This window comes from Lissotriton vulgaris, chromosome 5 (assembly GCF_964263255.1).
Source record: "Lissotriton vulgaris chromosome 5, aLisVul1.2, whole genome shotgun sequence".
NCBI classification, from domain to species: domain Eukaryota; kingdom Metazoa; phylum Chordata; class Amphibia; order Caudata; family Salamandridae; genus Lissotriton; species Lissotriton vulgaris.
Window position 1 is genome coordinate 1375789298 of NC_141693.1, and position 22537 is coordinate 1375811834.

The following is a 22537-nucleotide window of genomic DNA, read 5'->3' on the forward strand; positions in this document are numbered from 1 at the left end:
ACTTTGTTAAGCACAATTGCCGAAATTATGCTATCAAGACATGTTGTGTAATTATGCATCATTTGTTGTAAGAATTTACAGAAAACGCATGGGATCAACACAGACAGCTGTTCACGGTTCTTTTGGTTTTTACACTGTAGTGTGCTAAATGCATGCTCGTGTCCCAGTGAAACCCCTTCCCTTACATGACCTGCTTTCGAATTCAAAAAGTATTCTGCTCTGCTACTGCTTTGGTGCAGAGTCCTTTCTTCAAGTCAGCTTCTAGCACTAATAACCTGCTCCAAACCATGTAGTTGAAAAAAATATAACTGAAGGAAATCGGTGTCCTGGAGTCTTGCAGATTTTAGGGAACATCATCACCAGTCATTTAACACATGCCCTCAAATGGTCAAAGTACTTAGGAAAAACAAGCATTGGAAATGCAATAGGTCTCGGATTTATTTGAATTAGAGCTAATGGCATTGTAAATGGCAATGTCTTTTAGCCATGTGTTATGGAGTGTATGCATATGGTGTGTAATGGAATTATGTGGTATGGATTGGAATTGTTCACCCTGCACACTCACTACTCTGCACTCACTGCTCTGCACTCACTGCTCTGCACTCACTGCTCTGCACTCACTGCTCTGCACTCACTGCTCTGCACTCACTGCTCTGCACTCACTACTGTGCACTCACTACTCACTACTATGCACTCACTACTGTGCACTCACTACTCACTACTGTGCACTCACTACTCTGCACTCACTACTCTGCACTCACTACTCTGCACTCACTACTCTGCACTCACTACTCTGCACTCACTACTCTGCACTCACTACTCTGCACTCACTACTCACTACTCTGCACTCACTACTCTGCACTCACTACTCACTACTCTGCACTCACTACTATGCACTCATGATTCTGCACTCACTACTCTGCACTCACTACTCACTACTCTGCACTCACTACTCACTACTGTCTACTCACTACTCGGCACTCACTACTCGGCACTCACTACTCGGCACTCACTACTCGGCACTCACTACTCGGCACTCACTACTCGGCACTCACTACTCGGCACTCACTACTCGGCACTCACTACTCTGCACTCACTACTCTGCACTCACTACTCGGCACTCACTACTCTGCACTCACTACTCTGCACTCACTACTCTGCACTCACTACTCTGCACTCACTACTCTGCACTCACTACTCTGCACTCACTACTCTGCACTCACTACTCACTACTCTGCACTCACTACTCACTACTCTGCACTCACTACTCACTACTCTGCACTCACTACTCTGCACTCACTACTCTGCACTCACTACTCTGCACTCACTACTCTGCACTCACTACTCTGCACTCACTACTCTGCACTCACTACTCTGCACTCACTACTCTGCACTCACTACTCTGCACTCACTACTCTGCACTCACTACTCTGCACTCACTACTCTGCACTCACTACTCACTACTCTGCACTCACTACTCACTACTCTGCACTCACTACTCACTACTCTGCACTCACTACTCTGCACTCACTACTCTGCACTCACTACTCACTACTCTGCACTCACTACTCTGCACTCACTATTCTGCACTCACTACTCTGCACTCACTACTCTGCACTCACTACTCTGCACTCACTACTCTGCACTCACTACTCTGCACTCACTACTCACTACTCTGCACTCACTACTCACTACTCTGCACTCACTACTCACTACTCTGCACTCACTACTCACTACTCTGCACTCACTACTCTGCACTCACTACTCTGCACTCACTACTCTGCACTCACTACTCACTACTCTGCACTCACTACTCACTACTCTGCACTCACTACTCTGCACTCACTACTCTGCACTCACTACTCACTACTCTGCACTCACTACTCTGCACTCACTACTCACTACTCTGCACTCACTACTCACTACTCTGCACTCACTACTCTGCACTCACTACTCTGCACTCACTACTCTGCACTCACTACTCTGCACTCACTACTCTGCACTCACTACTCTGCACTCACTACTCTGCACTCACTACTCTGCACTCACTACTCTGCACTCACTACTCTGCACTCACTACTCACTACTCTGCACTCACTACTCTGCACTCACTACTCACTACTCTGCACTCACTACTCTGCACTCACTACTCTGCACTCACTACTCTGCACTCACTACTCTGCACTCACTACTCTGCACTCACTACTCTGCACTCACTACTCTGCACTCACTACTCTGCACTCACTACTCTGCACTCACTACTCTGCACTCACTACTCTGCACTCACTACTCTGCACTCACTACTCTGCACTCACTACTCTGCACTCACTACTCTGCACTCACTACTCACTACTCTGCACTCACTACTCACTACTCTGCACTCACTACTCACTACTCTGCACTCACTACTCACTACTCTGCACTCACTACTCACTACTCTGCACTCACTACTCTGCACTCACTACTCTGCACTCACTACTCTGCACTCACTACTCTGCACTCACTACTCTGCACTCACTACTCTGCACTCACTACTCTGCACTCACTACTCACTACTCTGCACTCACTACTCACTATTCTGCACTCACTACTCTGCACTCACTACTCTGCACTCACTACTCTGCACTCACTACTCTGCACTCACTACTCTGCACTCACTACTCTGCACTCACTACTCTGCACTCACTACTCTGCACTCACTACTCTGCACTCTGCACTCACTACTCTGCACTCACTACTCTGCACTCACTACTCTGCACTCACTACTCTGCACTCACTACTCTGCACTCACTACTCTGCACTCACTACTCTGCACTCACTACTCTGCACTCACTACTCTGCACTCACTACTCTGCACTCACTACTCTGCACTCACTACTCTGCACTCACTACTCTGCACTCACTACTCTGCACTCACTACTCTGCACTCACTACTCTGCACTCACTACTCTGCACTCACTACTCTGCACTCACTACTCACTACTCTGCACTCACGACTCACTACTCTGCACTCACGACTCACTACTCTGCACTCACGACTCCCTATTCTGCACTCACTACTCTGCACTCACTACTCTGCACTCACTACTGTGCACTCACTACTCTGCACTCACTACTCTGCACTCACTACTCTGCACTCACTACTCTGCACTCACTACTCTGCACTCACTACTCTGCACTCACTACTCTGCACTCACTACTCTGCACTCACTACTCACTACTCTGCACTCTGCACTCACTACTCACTACTCACTACTCTGCACTCACCACTCACTACTCTGCACTCACTACTCTGCACTCACTACTCTGCACTCACTACTCTGCACTCACTACTCACTACTCTGCACTCACTACTCTGCACTCACTACTCACTACTCTGCACTCACTACTCTGCACTCACTACTCTGCACTCTGCACTCACTACTCACTACTCTGCACTCACTACTCTGCACTCACTACTCTGCACTCACTACTCTGCACTCACTACTCACTACTCTGCACTCACTACTCTGCACTCACTACTCTGCACTCACTACTCTGCACTCACTACTCTGCACTCACTACTCTGCACTCACTACTCTGCACTCACTACTCTGCACTCACTACTCTGCACTCACTACTCACTACTCTGCACTCACGACTCACTACTCTGCACTCACGACTCACTACTCTGCACTCACGACTCCCTATTCTGCACTCACTACTCTGCAGTCACTACTCTGCAGTCACTACTCTGCAGTCACTACTCTGCACTCACTACTCTGCACTCACTACTCTGCACTCACTACTCTGCACTCACTACTCACTACTCTGCACTCTGCACTCACTACTCACTACTCACTACTCTGCACTCACTACTCTGCACTCACTACTCTGCACTCACTACTCACTACTGTGCACTCACTACTGTGCACTCACTACTATGCACTCACGATTCTGCACTCACTACTCTCCACTCACTACTCTGCACTCACTACTCACTACTGTCCACTCACTACTCTGCACTCTCCACTCACTACTCTGCACTCACTACTCACTACTGTCCACTCACTACTCTGCACTCACTACTCACTACTCTGCACTCACTACTCTGCACTCACTACTCACTACTCTGCACTCACTACTCTGCACTCACTACTCACTACTCTGCACTCACTACTCACTACTCTGCACTCACTACTCACTACTCTGCACTCACTACTCTGCACTCACTACTCACTACTCTGCACTCACTACTCTGCACTCACTACTCACTACTCTGCACTCACTACTCACTACTCTGCACTCACTACTCTGCACTCACTACTCTGCACTCACTACTCTGCACTCACTACTCACTACTCTGCACTCACTACTCACTACTCTGCACTCACTACTCTGCACTCACTACTCACTACTCTGCACTCACTACTCTGCACTCACTACTCACTACTCTGCACTCACTACTCTGCACTCACTACTCACTACTCTGCACTCACTACTCACTACTCTGCACTCACTACTCACTACTCTGCACTCACTACTCTGCACTCACTACTCACTACTCTGCACTCACTACTCTGCACTCACTACTCACTACTCTGCACTCACTACTCACTACTCTGCACTCACTACTCTGCACTCACTACTCTGCACTCACTACTCTGCACTCACTACTCACTACTCTGCACTCACTACTCACTACTCTGCACTCACTACTCTGCACTCACTACTCACTACTGTGCACTCACTACTCTGCACCCACTACTCTGCACTCACTACTCTGCACTCACTACTCTGCACTCACTACTCTGCACTCACTACTCTGCACTCACTACTCACTACTCTGCACTCACTACTCTGCACTCACTACTCACTACTCTGCACTCACTACTCTGCACTCACTACTCTGCACTCACTACTCTGCACTCACTACTCTGCACTCACTACTCTGCACTCACTACTCTGCACTCACTACTCACTACTCTGCACTCACTACTCTGCACTCACTACTCTGCACTCTGCACTCACTACTCACTACTCTGCACTCACTACTCTGCACTCACTACTCACTACTCTGCACTCACTACTCTGCACTCACTACTCACTACTCTGCACTCACTACTCACTACTCTGCACTCACTACTCTGCACTCACTACTCTGCACTCACTACTCTGCACTCACTACTCTGCACTCACTACTCTGCACTCACTACTCTGCACTCACTACTCTGCACTCACTACTCACTACTGTCCACTCACTACTCTGCACTCACTACTCACTACTGTCCACTCACTACTCTGCACTCACTACTCTGCACTCACTACTCTGCACTCACTACTCTGCACTCACTACTCTGCACTCACTACTCTGCACTCACTACTCACTACTGTCCACTCACTACTCTGCACTCACTACTCACTACTGTCCACTCACTACTCTGCACTCACTACTCTGCACTCACTACTCTGCACTCACTACTCTGCACTCACTACTCTGCACTCACTACTCTGCACTCACTACTCTGCACTCACTACTCTGCACTCACTACTCTGCACTCACTACTCTGCACTCACTACTCACTACTCTGCACTCACTACTCACTACTCTGCACTCACTACTCTGCACTCACTACTCTGCACTCACTACTCTGCACTCACTACTCACTACTCTGCACTCACTACTCTGCACTCACTACTCTGCACTCACTACTCTGCACTCACTACTCACTACTCTGCACTCACTACTCTGCACTCACTACTCACTACTCTGCACTCACTACTCTGCGCTCACTACTCACTACTGTCCACTCACATCTCTGCACTCACTACTCTGCCCTCACTACTCACTACTCTGCACTCACTACTCTGCACTCACTACTCACTACTCTGCACTCACTACTCTGCACTCACTACTCACTACTCTGCACTCACTACTCTGCACTCACTACTCACTACTCTGCACTCACTACTCTGCACTCACTACTCACTACTCTGCACTCACTACTCTGCACTCACTACTCTGCACTCACTACTCTGCACTCACTACTCTGCACTCACTACTCTGCACTCACTACTCTGCACTCACTACTCACTACTCTGCACTCACTACTCACTACTCTGCACTCACTACTCTGCACTCACTACTCACTACTCTGCACTCACTACTCTGCGCTCACTACTCACTACTGTCCACTCACTACTCTGCACTCACTACTCTGCCCTCACTACTCAGCACTCACTACTCACTACTCTGCACTCACTACTCTGCACTCACTACTCACTACTCTGCACTCACTACTCTGCACTCACTACTCACTACTGTCCACTCACTACTCACTACTCTGCACTCACTACTCTGCACTCACTACTCACTACTCTGCACTCACTACTCACTACTCTGCACTCACTACTCACTACTCTGCACTCATTACTCACTACTCTGCACTCACTACTCTGCACTCACTACTCTGCACTCACTACTCTGCACTCACTACTCTGCACTCACTACTCTGCACTCACTACTCTGCACTCACTACTCTGCACTCACTACTCTGCACTCACTACTCTGCACTCACTACTCTGCACTCACTACTCTGCACTCACTACTCTGCACTCACTACTCTGCACTCTGCACTCACTACTCTGCACTCACTACTCTGCACTCACTACTCTGCACTCACTACTCACTACTCTGCACTCACTACTCACTACTCTGCACTCACTACTCACTACTCTGCACTCACTACTCTGCACTCACTACTCACTACTCTGCACTCACTACTCTGCACTCACTACTCTGCACTCACTACTCACTACTCTGCACTCACTACTCTGCACTCACTACTCTGCACTCACTACTCACTACTGTCCACTCACTACTCACTACTCTGCACTCACTACTCTGCACTCACTACTCACTACTCTGCACTCACTACTCACTACTCTGCACTCACTACTCACTACTCTGCACTCATTACTCACTACTCTGCACTCACTACTCTGCACTCACTACTCTGCACTCACTACTCTGCACTCACTACTCTGCACTCACTACTCTGCACTCACTACTCTGCACTCACTACTCTGCACTCACTACTCTGCACTCACTACTCTGCACTCACTACTCTGCACTCACTACTCTGCACTCTGCACTCACTACTCTGCACTCACTACTCTGCACTCACTACTCTGCACTCACTACTCTGCACTCACTACTCACTACTCTGCACTCACTACTCACTACTCTGCACTCACTACTCTGCACTCACTACTCACTACTCTGCACTCACTACTCTGCACTCACTACTCTGCACTCACTACTCTGCACTCACTACTCTGCACTCACTACTCTGCACTCACTACTCTGCACTCACTACTCTGCACTCACTACTCTGCACTCACTACTCTGCACTCACTACTCTGCACTCACCACTCACCACTCACTACTCTGCACTCACTACTCTGCACTCACTACTCACCACTGTCCACTCACTACTCTGCACTCACTACTCACTACTGTCCACTCACTACTCTGCACTCACTACTCACTACTGTCTACTCACTACTCTGCACTCACTACTCACTACTCTGCACTCACTACTCACTACTCTGCACTCACTACTCTGCACTCACTACTCTGCACTCACTACTCTGCACTCACTACTCTGCACTCACTACTCTGCACTCACCACTCACTACTCTGCACTCACTACTCTGCACTCACCACTCACTACTCTGCACTCACTACTCTGCACTCACCACTCACTACTCTGCACTCACTACTCTGCACTCACTACTCACTACTGTCCACACACTACTCTGCACTCACTACTCACTACTGTCCACTCACTACTCTGCACTCACTACTCACTACTGTCTACTCACTACTCTGCACGCACTACTCTGCACTCACTACTCACTACTCTGCACTCACTACTCACTACTCTGCACGCACTACTCACTACTCACTACTCTGCACCCACTACTCTGCACTCACTACTCTGCCCTCACTACTCTGCCCTCACTACTCTGCCCTCACTACTCTGCCCTCACTACTCTGCCCTCACTACTCTGCCCTCACTACTCTGCCCTCACTACTCTGCCCTCACTACTCTGCCCTCACTACTCTGCCCTCACTACTCACTACTCTGCACTCACTACTCTGCACTCACTACTCTGCCCTCACTACTCTGCCCTCACTACTCTGCCCTCACTACTCTGCCCTCACTACTCTGCCCTCACTACTCTGCCCTCACTACTCTGCACTCACTACTCTGCACTCACTACTCTGCACTCACTACTCTACACTCACTACTCTGCACTCACTACTCTGCACTCACTACTCTGCACTCACTACTCTGCACTCACTACTCTGCACTCACTACTCTGCACTCACTACTCTGCACTCACTACTCTGCACTCACTACTCACTACTGTCCACTCACTACTCTGCACTCACTACTCACTACTGTCCACTCACTACTGTCCACTCACTACTCTGCACTCACTACTCACTACTGTCCACTCACTACTCTGCACTCACTACTCTGCCCTCACTACTCAGCACTCACTACTCACTACTCTGCACTCACTCTGCACTCACTACTCACTACTCTGCACTCACTACTCTGCACTCACTACTCACTACTGTCCACTCACTACTCTGCCCTCACTACTCTGCCCTCACTACTCTGCCCTCACTACTCTGCCCTCACTACTCTGCCCTCACTACTCTGCCCTCACTACTCTGCCCTCACTACTCTGCCCTCACTACTCTGCCCTCACTACTCTGCCCTCACTACTCTGCCCTCACTACTCTGCCCTCACTACTCTGCCCTCACTACTCTGCCCTCACTACTCTGCACTCACTACTCTGTACTCACTACTCACTACTCTGCACGCACTACTCACTACTCACTACTCTGCACGCACTACTCACTACTCACTACTCTGCACTCACTACTCTGCACTCACTACTCTGCACTCACTACTCTGCACTCACTACTCTGCACTCACTACTCTGCACTCACTACTCTGCAACTCTGCACTCACCACTCACTACTCTGCACTCACTACTCTGCACTCACTACTCTGCACTCACCACTCACTACTCTGCACTCACTACTCTGCACTCACTACTCACTACTGTCCACTCACTACTCTGCACTCACTACTCACTACTGTCCACTCACTACTCTGCACTCACTACTGTCCACTCACTACTGTCCACTCACTACTCTGCCCTCACTACTCTGCCCTCACTACTCTGCACTCACTACTCTGCACTCACTACTCTGCACTCACTACTCTGCACTCACTACTCTGCACTCACTACTCTGCACTCACTACTCTGCACTCACTACTCACTACTCTGCACTCACTACTCACTACTCTGCACTCACTACTCTGTACTCACTACTCACTACTCTGTACTCACTACTCACTACTCTGCACTCACTACTCTGCACTCACTACTCACTATTCTGCACTCACTACTCTGCACTCACTACTCTGCACTCACTACTCTGCACTCACTACTCTGCACTCACTACTCTGCACTCACTACTCTGCACTCACTACTCTGCACTCACTACTCACTACTCTGCACTCACTACTCTGCACTCACTACTCTGCACTCACTACTCTGCACTCACTACTCTGCACTCACTACTCTGCACTCACTACTCTGCACTCACTACTCTGCACTCACTACTCTGCACTCACTACTCTGCACTCACTACTCTGCACTCACTACTCTGCACTCACTACTCTGTACTCACTACTCACTACTCTGTACTCACTACTCACTACTCTGCACTCACTACTCTGCACTCACTACTCACTATTCTGCACTCACTACTCTGCACTCACTACTCTGCACTCACTACTCTGCACTCACTACTCTGCACTCACTACTCTGCACTCACTACTCTGCACTCACTACTCTGCACTCACTACTCTGCACTCACTACTCTGCACTCACTACTCTGCACTCACTACTCTGCACTCACTACTCTGCACTCACTACTCTGCACTCACTACTCTGCACTCACTACTCTGCACTCACTACTCTGCACTCACTACTCTGTACTCACTACTCACTACTCTGTACTCACTACTCACTACTCTGCACTCACTACTCTGCACTCACTACTCACTATTCTGCACTCACTACTCTGCACTCACTACTCTGCACTCACTACTCTGCACTCACTACTCTGCACTCACTACTCTGCACTCACTACTCTGCACTCACTACTCACTACTCTGCACTCACTACTCTGCACTCACTACTCTGCACTCACTACTCTGCACTCACTACTCTGCACTCACTACTCTGCACTCACTACTCTGCACTCACTACTCTGCACTCACTACTCTGCACTCACTACTCTGCACTCACTACTCTGCACTCACTACTCACATCTCTGCACTCACTACTCTGCACTCACTACTCTGCACTCACTACTCTGCACGCACTACTCTGCACGCACTACTCTGCACGCACTACTCTGCACGCACTACTCTGCACGCACTACTCTGCACGCACTACTCTGCACGCACTACTCTGCACTCACTGCTCTGCACTCACTGCTCTGCACTCACTGCTCTGCACTCACTGCTCTGCACTCACTGCTCTGCACTCACTACTCTGCACTCACTACTCTGCACTCACTACTCTGCACTCGCTACTCTGCACTCGCTACTCTGCACTCGCTACTCTGCACTCACTACTCTGCACTCACTACTCTGCACTCACTACTCACATCTCTGCACTTACTACTCTGCACTCACTACTCACTACTCTGCACTCACTACTCTGCACTCACTACTCACTACTCTGCACTCACTACTCTGCACTCACTACTCTGCACTCACTACTCACTACTCTGCACTCACTACTCTGCACTCACTACTCTGCACTCACTACTCTGCACTCACTACTCTGCACTCACTACTCTGCACTCACTACTCTGCACTCACTACTCTGCACTCACTACTCACTACTCTGCACTCACTACTCTGCACTCACTACTCTGCACTCACTACTCTGCACTCACTACTCTGCACTCACTACTCTGCACTCACTACTCTGCACTCACTACTCACATCTCTGCACTCACTACTCTGCACTCACTACTCACTACTCTGCACTCACTACTCTGCACTCACTACTCACTACTCTGCACTCACTACTCTGCACTCACTACTCTGCACTCACTACTCTGCACTCACTACTCACTACTCTGCACTCACTACTCTGCACTCACTACTCTGCACTCACTACTCTGCACTCACTACTCTGCACTCACTACTCTGCACTCACTACTCTGCACTCACTACTCTGCACTCACTACTCACTACTCTGCACTCACTACTCTGCACTCACTACTCTGCACTCACTACTCTGCACTCACTACTCACATCTCTGCACTCACTACTCTGCACTCACTACTCACTACTCTGCACTCACTACTCTGCACTCACTACTCACTACTCTGTACTCACTACTCACTACTCTGCACTCACTACTCTGCACTCACTACTCTGCACTCACTACTCTGCACTCACTACTCTGCACTCACTACTCACTACTCTGCACTCACTACTCTGCACTCACTACTCTGCACTCACTACTCTGCACTCACTACTCTGCACTCACTACTCACTACTCTGCACGCACTACTCTGCACGCACTACTCTGCACTCACTACTCTGCACTCACTACTCTGCACTCACTACTCACTACTCTGCACTCACTACTCACTACTCTGCACTCACTACTCTGCACTCACTACTCTGCACTCACTACTCTGCACTCACTACTCTGCACTCACTACTCTGCACTCACTACTCTGCACTCACTACTCTGCACTCACTACTCTGCACGCACTACTCTGCACGCACTACTCTGCACGCACTACTCTGCACTCACTACTCTGCACTCACTACTCTGCACTCACTACTCACTACTCTGCACGCACTACTCTGCACGCACTACTCTGCACTCACTACTCACTACTCTGCACTCACTACTCACATCTCTGCACTCACTACTCTGCACTCACTACTCTGCACTCACCACTCACTACTCTGCACTCACCACTCACTACTCTGCACTCACTACTCTGCACTTGCACTCACTACTCTGCACTTGCACTCACTACTCTGCACTCACTACTCTGCACTCACTACTCACTACTCTGCACTCACTACTCTGCACTCACTACTCACTACTCTGCACTCACTACTCAATGCTCTGCACTCACTACTCACTACTCTACACTCACTACTCTGCACTCACTACTCACATCTCTGCACTCACTACTCTGCACTCACTACTCTGCACTCACTACTCTGCACTCACTACTCTGCACTCACTACTCTGCACTCACTACTCTGCACTCACTACTCTGCACTCACTACTCACTACTCTGCACTCACTACTCTGCACTCACTACTCTGCACTCACTACTCTGCACTCACTACTCTGCACTCACTACTCTGCACTCACTACTCAGATTTTTTACTGCTTGGTATTGTGTGTTGTACTACTGACAAATAGGTGAATTACTTGCACATTGTGTTGCGTACAAGATATGTTGTCGCATCACAAGTTCACAACACAAATTTTAATTGATTTGTATTTCATTATAACACTACAAATTGAGATTGAAACGCAAATATTTATTTTTTTCATTTTGTTGCTTGTGTTCACTGTTTAGAGGAAGGTGAATTGAATCAATTAGTAATAGCAAAACTTGTTGTTGACAGCTCCTTAAGCGCAGTATGAAGCTCTATATAAAACTACATTATTATTGCTTTAATGTTGAGACACTTCTGTTCAGCTTATGGGCACCTCCGATAAATGCACAGTCTGTGTAAAAATGGTGACACTTTCCCACAATAAGGGCATAAAAGAGAATGCAGTGATACAGTGAACAGCCTGTGCGCGCTAAAATGGTCTAAAAATCCACGCGTGCCCTTGTTGAACAGCTGGTAGTCGACACAGAAACGGAAGGTACAGGATTGGAACGGGGGCTGGGGCTCCGAGTCTTTTTCACCCCCCTTATTACTTGCTCGGTCGGAAGTGAAAGGAGCCGCCGTGGTTAACAAAACGGACATACATAACACTTCCAGGGGCAAGTACTGGGAGGAGAGTGCGCTATTAATCGGATAGTACCAGAACCGCTCAGCAGCACTGCCATATTTAAATGGAGACGTAGGCAGAATCTTATAGCAGGCCCGCTGTTTTTTTAATGGCCCAGTAACTTTGTATATGACGGCGGCTGTACCTTCAGCAGTGCAGTACTGACACTTGTTGGCAGTCTCTGCAAGAAGACCAATATTTGAATGGGCATGGAAACTACAATTGCCTCAAACATTTGAGTAGGTGAGGTACTAACCTGAGGGCTGGGCCTGGACTGCAGCTTCCGAGGTAGGCCATAGGCGGGAGCGGGCCGGGCACGGCGGGCAGGCAGTAGAAGGCTAGCCAGGCAGGGGCTAGTAATAGTTTAAATTATGGCCGCCGGCCGGCGGTGACGTAGGTCCTTCTCTCTGTCGTTGGAGCGTGGCTGGGTCTTAGGATGCCACACCTCACGTCTCACTCGCACTTTAAATTGCACGCGCTGAATGCGCATGCCAAATGAAGCGCACTATGTAATTAATGAAAAGACGGCTCGGAAGCCCGGCTGGGGCCCGCGCGCGTGCGCAGCAGTTGCGCACATTTGATTAATGAAGAGCGAGCCTGTGAGGCCCGCCCGACCCGCACCTAATTAATGATGAGCCTCTGATGCCCGGCCGGGGCCCAGGGGCGTGCATGCCGTGCGCACTGCGCACCATTTAATTCACGACAGGGATAATTCATGATGAAGTGAGGGGGGCCCCTGGAGCACGGGGCCCCCGTGGAGCGCAGGGCCCCCCGCAACGCGGGAGCCTGTGTTACGCCCCTGGGTAAGTGCCGGTGCTAAGCACCAGAAAACACCGGCACAATTAGCAAAGCAACCCGCTTCTCCCTACGTACCGGCGACCTTAGGCCTGCTGCCTCAGCTGCGGGGGGCGCGCGCAGCCGTGAACGGCGGCTGCGCGCGAGCACTGGCACGCAATCTGAGAGGCAGGGACGGCACGCGACTGGGGCAAGCCGGTGACGTCACCATGGAGCGCATAGACACGCCGAGACGAGGTAGGAAGGTGGGGGGGGGTCTCTGTGTGAAATGTTCTGTATGTGTGCGTGTGAGTGTGTGTATGTGCGGCGAGGGGGGGGGGTCTGTATGTGTGTGCGTGCGTGTGTGTGTGTGAGTCTGCTTCCAAGGAGCCATGGGAGACAGGAAGCGCGCGCGACCTGATCCCAGTTCCAAGGTTGCGCGTGCACCTCACTTGTCTGTCTCCCTTGACTCCTCGAAAGCCAGAATGATTACAATAGAGTCTCGGAACGACAGATTGCTTCGCAATCTGTTCGCAGTTCCGAGACCTAAAAAAACAATCTAAATCAAACACTAGATGGCAGTGTGCAGTTAAGATCCTCAAGAATGTACGCTATGAGGGTGTGTGGCTTGAGCCTGACTGAGATGGCAGCTCTGTGAGTGCTCTCCACTAACCAACTGCTAAATCCCCATTAAATCCGGCATTATCCGTTCGAAAGCTGAGCATCGAAAGGCAGGACCGACTGCAGAAACAACACATACTTGAATAACGGCCATCCTGGTCGTACTTAAGGTGCTATTGACGGGAGGAGGCGAGAGCCCCGGCCGTGACAACGACCCAATATGGCGTTGACAGTAATCCTGCACTGAGGCACGCTTGAGGACCTAGATTCCCCGAGTGACGGTGCAACGGAGCCTCGCTGGGCGCAAGGAACGGAGACGGAGCTACTGTGGTGGCCCAGGCAGGTGCGTGCCGACCTTAATACAATGGCAGTGGGGCAGCAGCAGGCATACCGGACTGGAGCCATAGAAGGACCGGCTTGGCAGGAGCTGCAGCGCAGACAGGCAGCAGAGGAGAGTGAGGAGGCTGAGACCACAGCCTTGAGAATCGCCCGCTGCTAACCCACACCAGACTCACTTTGAGGCCGGGAGCCCCAAAGAAGCGGTATACCCCAGCAGCCGCGGGCTCAGATCAGTGAACCCCACACTTAAGGCCAGTGGCGTAACAAAACATGAGGGGGGCCCCCCTGCAAACTACATGGAGGGGGCCCCCCTCCCATCCTCCATGCCTGTCTAGAGCTCTCAGGCCAGCGACCCGCCATACTGCAGGGGATGCGGGCGATTGTTACGCCACTGTCACCAATGCAGCCGTTAATAGTAACACTGGATGGTGGTGTTAAAGGTTGGGCGTAGTCTGCCAGCAGGCTGTCATAGGTGGTGGTCCATTCATTACAGGGTCCCTGCCATCAGTAGGCCGGGGAAGTTTGCCCAATTTTAGGTGGGTTTCCTGATGCAGACTCCTGTCATGATATACAACATCGGGCCCACTCATCGTTTAGTTTTGACAAAAGTGCATTCACTGCTCCTTCCCGTTTCCGTTTTAAAACATTGGACAAAGCGACAATGTAGTATTTCAAAAGCAGATATAACTACAAAGAGCACATTTTGATAATACATTTTTATTTTTATTAGACAATAGCAATCTTAAGAGGCATTGCATAGCTTCATACACACTTTGACCCCAATTCCAGTCAGTATCTCTCTTTCAGTCAGTCAGTCAGTCAGTCAGTCAGTCTATCTCTCTCTGTCATTCAGTCTCTCTTAGTCAGTCACTCTTAGTCAGTCACTCTCAATCAGTCAGTCTCTCTCTCTCTCTCTGTCAGTCAGTCTCTCTCTCTGTCAGTCAGTCAGTCAGTCAGTCAGTCTCTCTCTCTGTCAGTCAGTCAGTCTCTCTCTCTGTCAGTCAGTCAGTCAGTCTCTCTCTCTGTCAGTCAGTCAGTCAGTCTCTCTCTCTGTCAGTCAGTCAGTCTCTCTCTCTGTCAGTCAGTCAGTCTCTCTCTCTGTCAGTCAGTCAGTCTCTCTCTCTGTCAGTCAGTCAGTCTCTCTCTCTGTCAGTCAGTCAGTCAGTCAGTCAGTCAGTCAGTCAGTCAGTCAGTCAGTCAGTCAGTCTCTCTCAGTCAGTCTCTCTCAGTCAGTCTCTCTCAGTCAGTCTCTCTCAGTCAGTCTCTCTCAGTCAGTCTCTCTCAGTCAGTCTCTCTCAGTCAGTCTCTCTTAGTCAGTCTCTGTCAGTCAGTCTCTGTCAGTCAGTCTCTCTCTCTCTGTCAGTCAGTCTCTCTCTCTGTCAGTCAGTCTCTCTCTCTGTCAGTCAGTCTATCACTCTGTCATTCAGTCTCTCTCAGTCAGTCTCTCTCAGTCAGTCTCTCTCAGTCAGTCTCTCTCAGTCAGTCTCTCTCAGTCAGTCTCTCTCAGTCAGTCTCTCTCAGTCAGTCTCTCTCAGTCAGTCTCTCTCAGTCAGTCTCTCTCAGTCAGTCTCTCTTAGTCAGTCTCTCTTAGTCAGTCTCTCTTAGTCAGTCTCTCTCTCTGTCAGTCAGTCTCTCTCTCTCTGTCAGTCAGTCTCTCTCTCTGTCAGTCAGTCTCCCTCTCAGTCAGTCTCCCTCTCAGTCAGTCTCTCTCTCAGTCAGTCTCTCTCTCAGTCAGTCTCTCTCTCAGTCAGTCTCTCTCTCAGTCAGTCTCTCTCTGTCAGTCTCTCTCCAAGTCAGTCTCTCTCACAGTCAATCAGTCTATCTCTCTGTCAGTCAGTCTCTGCCTCTCTCTCTTAGTCTCTCTTTCTCAGTCAGTTTCTCTCTACCTTAGTCAGTCTCTGTCAGTCAGTCACTCTCTCTCTCAGTCAGTTTCTCAGTCAGTCAGTCTCTACTCTCTCTCCATTCTCTCTCTCAACTCTGTCCACTCTATCTCTACTGTCTCTCTCTCCACGGTCTCTCCTCTGTCTCTCTCTCCACTTTCTCTCTCCACTGTCTCCTTCCACTGTCTCCTTCCACTGTCTCCTTCCACTGTCTCCTTCCACTGTCTCCTTCCACTGTCTCCTTCCACTGTCTCCTTCCACTGTCTCCTTCCACTGTCTCCTTCCACTGTCTCCTTCCACTGTCTCCTTCCACTGTCTCCTTCCACTGTCTCCTTCCACTGTCTCCTTCCACTGTCTCCTTCCACTGCCTCCTTCCACTGCCTCCTTCCACTGCCTCCCTCTACTCCCTCTCTATCCACCCTCTCCCCCTTCACTCTCTCCACTCGCTCTCTCCACTCGCTCTCTCCACTCGCTCTCTCCACTCGCTCTCTCCACTCGCTCTCTCCACTCGCTCTCTCCTCTCGCTCTCTCCACTCGCTCTCTCCACTCGCTCTCTCCACTCGCTCTCTCCACTCGCTCTCTCCACTCGCTCTCTCCACTCTCTCTCTCCACTCTCTCTCTCCACTCTCTCTCTCCACTCTCTCTCTCTCTCCACTCGCTCTCTCCACTCTCTCTCTCTCCACTCTCTCTCCACTCGCTCTCTCCACTCTCTCTCTCCACTCTCTCTCCACTCGCTCTCTCCACTCTCTCTCCACTCTCTCTCCACTCTCTCTCCACTCTCTCTCCACTCTCTCTCCACTCTCTCTCCACTCTCTCTCCACTCTCTCTCCACTCTCTCTCCACTCTCTCTCTCCACTGTCTCTCTCCACTGTCTCTCTCCACTCTCTCTCTCTCCACTCTCTCTCTCTCTCCACTCTCTCTCCACTCTCTCGCTCTCTCCACTCTCTCGCTCTCTCCACTCTCTCGCTCTCTCCACTCTCTCGCTCTCTCCACTCTCTCGCTCTCTCCACTCTATCGCTCTCTCCACTCTATCGCTCTCTCCACTCTATCGCTCTCTCCACTCTATCGCTCTCTCCACTCTATCGCTCTCTCCACTCTATCGCTCTCTCCACTCTATCGCTCTCTCCACTCTATCGCTCTCTCCACTCTATCGCTCTCTCCACTCTATCGCTCTCTCCACTCTATCGCTCTCTCCACTCTATCGCTCTCTCCACTCGCTCTCTCCACTCGCTCTCTCCACTCGCTCTCTCCACTCGCTCCCTCCACTCGCTCCCTCCACTCGCTCCCTCCACTCGCTCCCTCCACTCGCTCCCTCCACTCGCTCCCTCCACTCGCTCCCTCCACTCGCTCCCTCCACTCGCTCCCTCCACTCGCTCTCTCCACTCTCTCTCCACTCTCTCTCCACTCTCTCTCCTCTCTCTCTCGCTCCCTCCACTGTCTCTCTCCACTGTCTCTCTCCACTGTCTCTCTCCACTGTCTCTCTCCACTGTCTCTCTCCACTCTCTCTCTCTCCTCTCTCCACTCTCTCTCTCTCCACTCTCTCTCTCTCTCCTCTCTCCTCTCTCTCCTCTCTCTCTCCTCTCTCTCTCTCTCTCTCTCTCTCTCTCCACTCTCTCCTCTCTCTCTCTCTCTCTCCACTCTCTCCACTCTCTCCACTCTCTCCACTCTCTCCACTCTCTCCACTCTCTCCACTCTCTCCACTCTCTCCTCTCTCTCCTCTCTCTCTCTCTCTCTCTCCTCTCTCTCTCCTCTCTCTCTCTCTCTCTCTCTCTCTCTCTCTCTCTCCACTCTCTCCACTCTCTCCACTCTCTCTCTCTCTCCACTCTCTCTCTCCACTCTCTCTCTCCACTCTCTCTCTCCACTCTCTCTCTCTCCACTCTCTCTCTCCACTCTCTCCAGTGTCTCTCCATGCTCTCTCCACTCTCTTTCTCTCCACTGTCTATCTCCACTCTCTCTCCACTCTCTACTCTCTCTACTCTCTCTCCACTGTCTCTCTCCACTCTCTCTCTCTCCACTGTCTACTCTCTCTCCACTGTCTCTCTCCACTCTCTCTCTCCACTCTCTCTCTCTCTCTCTCTCCACTCTCTCTCTCTCTCTCTCTCTCCACTCTCTCTCTCTCTCCACTCTCCACTCTCTCTCTCTCTCTCCACTCTCTCTCTCCACTCTCTCTCTCCACTCTCTCCACTCTCTCTCTCTATCTTTCTCTCCACACTCTCTCTCTCTCTCTCCACTCTCTCTCCACTCTCTCTCTCCACTCTCTCTCCACTCTCTCTCTCCACTCTCTCTCTCTCTCCACTCTCTCTCTCTCTCCCTCTCTCCACTCTCTCTCTCTCCACTCTCTCTCTCCACTCTCTCTCTCCACTCTCTCCAGTGTCTCTCCATGCTCGCTCCACTCTCTCTCCACTCTCTTTCTCTCCACTGTCTATCTCCACTCTCTCTCCACTGTCTACTCTCTCTCCACTGTCTCTCTTCACTCTCTCTCTCTCTCTCTCTCTAGCCACTCTCTCTCTCCACTGTTTCTCTCCACTGTTTCTCTCCACTCTCTCTCTCTCCACTCTCTCCCAATATCCCTCACAAAGTAGTGTGCGTTCCATGGGTGTCCGCAGAAATGTTTCCAGGGGGGGGCACATTTTTAACTTCATCACCATCCCCCTTGCACCCTTCTCTCCTCTGCCTTGCACCCTTCTTGCCCTCCCTCTTGCACCTTTCCCCCTCCCCTTTGTATCCTTCTCCCCCTCCCCTTGTACCCTAGTCCACCTCCACCTTGAACCCTTTTCTACCTTGCACCATTCTCCCTCTGCCTTGCACCATTCTCCCCTCTGCCTTGCACCCTTCTCCCCCTCCGCCTTGCACCCTTCTCCCCCTCCGCCTTGCACCCTTCTCTACCTTGCATCCTTTTCCTCTCTGCCTTCCACCCTTCTCCCCCTCCGCCTTGCACCCTTCTCCCCTTTGCCTTGCACCCTTCTCCCCTTTGCCCTGCACCCTTCTCCCCTCTGCCTTCCACCCTTCTCCCCTCTGCCTTGCACCCTTCTCCCCCTCCGCCTTGCACCCTTCTCCTCTCTTCCTTGCACCCTTCTCCTCTCTTCCTTGCACCCTTCTCCCCTCTACCTTGCACCCTTCTCCCCTCCGCCTTGCACCCTTCTCCCCTCCGCCTTTCACCCTTCTCCCCTCCGCCTTGCACCCTTCTCCCCTTTGCCTTGCACCCTTCTCCCCTTTGCCTTGCACCCGTCTCCCCTCTGCCTTGCACCCGTCTCCCCTCTGCCTTGCACCCGTCTCCCCCTCCGCCTTGCACCCTTCTCTACCTTACTCCCTTCTCCTCTCTTCCTTGCACCCTTCTCCCCTCTGCCTTGCACCCTTCTCCCCTCTGCCATGCACTCTTCTCCCCCTCCGCCTTGCACCCTTCTCTACCTTGCACCCTTCTCCTCTCTTCCTTGCACCCTTCTCCTCTCTGCCTTGCACCCTTCTCCCCTCTGCCTTGCACCCTTCTCCCCTCTGCTTTGCACCCTTCTCCCCCTCCACCTTGCACCCTTCTCCCCCTCCGCCTTGCACCCTTCTCTACCTTGCACCCTTCTCCTCTCTTCCTTGCACCCTTCTCCTCTCTGCCTTGCACCCTTCTCCCCTCTGCCTTGCACCCTTCTCCCCCTCCGCCTTGCACCCTTCTCTTCTCTGCCTTGCACCCTTCTCCCCTCTACCCTGCACCCTTCTCCCCCTCCGCCTTGCACCCTTCTCTACCTTGCACCCTTCTCCTCTCTTCCTTGCACCCTTCTCCTCTTTGCCTTGCACCCTTCTCTTCTCTGCCTTGCACCCTTCTCCCCTCCGCCTTGCACCCTTCTCCCCTCCGCCTTGCACCTTTCTCCCCTCTGCCTTGCACCCTTCTCCCCTCTGCCTTGCACCCTTCTCCCCTCTGCCTTGCACCCTTCTCCCCTCTGCCTTGCACCCTTCTCCCCTCTGCCTTACACCCTTCTCCCCCCCGCCTTGCACCCTTCTCTACCTTGCATCCTTCTCCCCCTCTGCCTTGCACCCTTTTCCCCTCTGCCTTGCACCCTTCTCGGCACCCCTCCTCCCCTCCTGCGGATGCCCATGGTTTGTTCTAACAAGAGGGCTTACCTGAGAGCACCATTTTGCTGCCTCGTCCCTTCTCATGTGTGCTTTGCCCTGGAGAATGCTCTCTCTGGGGGCCCCCACTCCTACCCTTGTCAGGGTCCAGAGCACTGCTCGGTGCTGCCTCCTGCTCTTGCTCTCTGAGGCCCCCACCCCATCCTTGTCCCTGTCTCTTCTCTTCTCTTCTGGGGTGGGCTTTGCTTATGGAGAGGAGAGCGTTGGGGCCGGGCTCCGAGCTGCCTCAGAGGGGAAGTGGAGAGTGCTGTCTCTGGGGCCCCCAACCCACCCCATCCTTGTCCCCGTCTCTTCTCTTCTCTTGTGGGGTGGGCTTTGCTTATGGAGAGGAGAGCGTTGGGGCCGGGCTCCGAGCTGCCTCAGAGGGGAAGTGGAGAGTGCTGTCTCTGGGGCCCCCACCCCACCCCATCCTTGTCCCTGTCTCTTCTCTTCTCTTGTGGGATGGGGCCCCCAGCCCATCCTTGTCCTTGTCCCTGTCTCTTCTCGGGTGGGTCCTGTCCCTGTCTCTTTTGTGGGATGGGGCCCCCACCCCATCCTTTTCCCTGTCTCTTCTCTTCTCTTGTGGGGTGGGGCCCCCACCCAATCCATGTCCCTGTCTCTTCCTAGTGGGGGCCTGTCCCTGTCTCTTCTCTTATGGGATGGGGCCCCCACCCCATCCTTGTCCCTGTCTCTTCTCTTCTCTTCTCTTGTGGGGTGGGGCCCCCACCCAATCCTTGTCCCTGTCTCTTCTCGGTGGGGGGCTGTCCCTGTCTCTTCTCTTGTGGGATGGGGCACCCACCCCATCTTGTCCCTATCTCTTCTCTTCTCTTGTGGGGTGGGCCGGGCCCCCACCCAATCCTTGTCCTTGTCTCTTCTCTTCTCTTGTGGGGTGGGGCCCCCACCCCCTCCGTGTCCCTGTCTCTTCTCTTGTGGGGTGGGCTTTGCTTATCAAGAGGAGAGAGTGGGGGGCCGGGCTCTGTGCTGCCTCAGAGGAGCAGTGGACTGCTGTCTCTGGGGCCCCCATCCTCTTTCCGGGACTGCCTCCGGCTCTGACTGAGGAGAAACAATGTTGATACTTTGTTTCTCTTTAGTCAGAGGGAGGGGGTGAGGGGAACGGAGCAGGCTGAACCTGCTTCAGACACAGAGGGAGAGAGACTTGCTTCAGTGCAGGCCTCTCTCACAGCCCTCGGAAGAGCTGAGGGGGCCGGGCCCCCTGGGGGCCCCCTTCATTAACTGTAGAGAGTGAGGCCCCCCGCACTGCGGGGGCTACGTGGGCGTTTGTTACGCCCCTGCTTAAGGCCCAGGTGGGTGCGGGCGGGCCTCTACGGGTTTGATGCTGAGACGGCGGCGGACACAGGATACCGAGCAAGCCCACAGGATACGCTACAATGGGGGGCCGAGATCAAAGGGTGGAGCGGCATCCAACTAGCTGTCCGAATCAGTGCCAGGAATAGACTCTACAGAGAGCACGGGAACTTACACCTGCAAAGGCACGTTCATCCTTACACAGAGATAATATAATTTAAGAACCACGATCCAGGGGGTGCACGCATAAAGCCTATCAGTTGAGATAAGTCAAAGGGACATTATGAACTGCACCCACTAAGGTGCCGCGAGGGGGCATCAAAAGACTACAGAGTTCAGGCGGTTCAGCATAAAGGAAACAGACCACAACTCATCATGAGAGGCCTCCTTG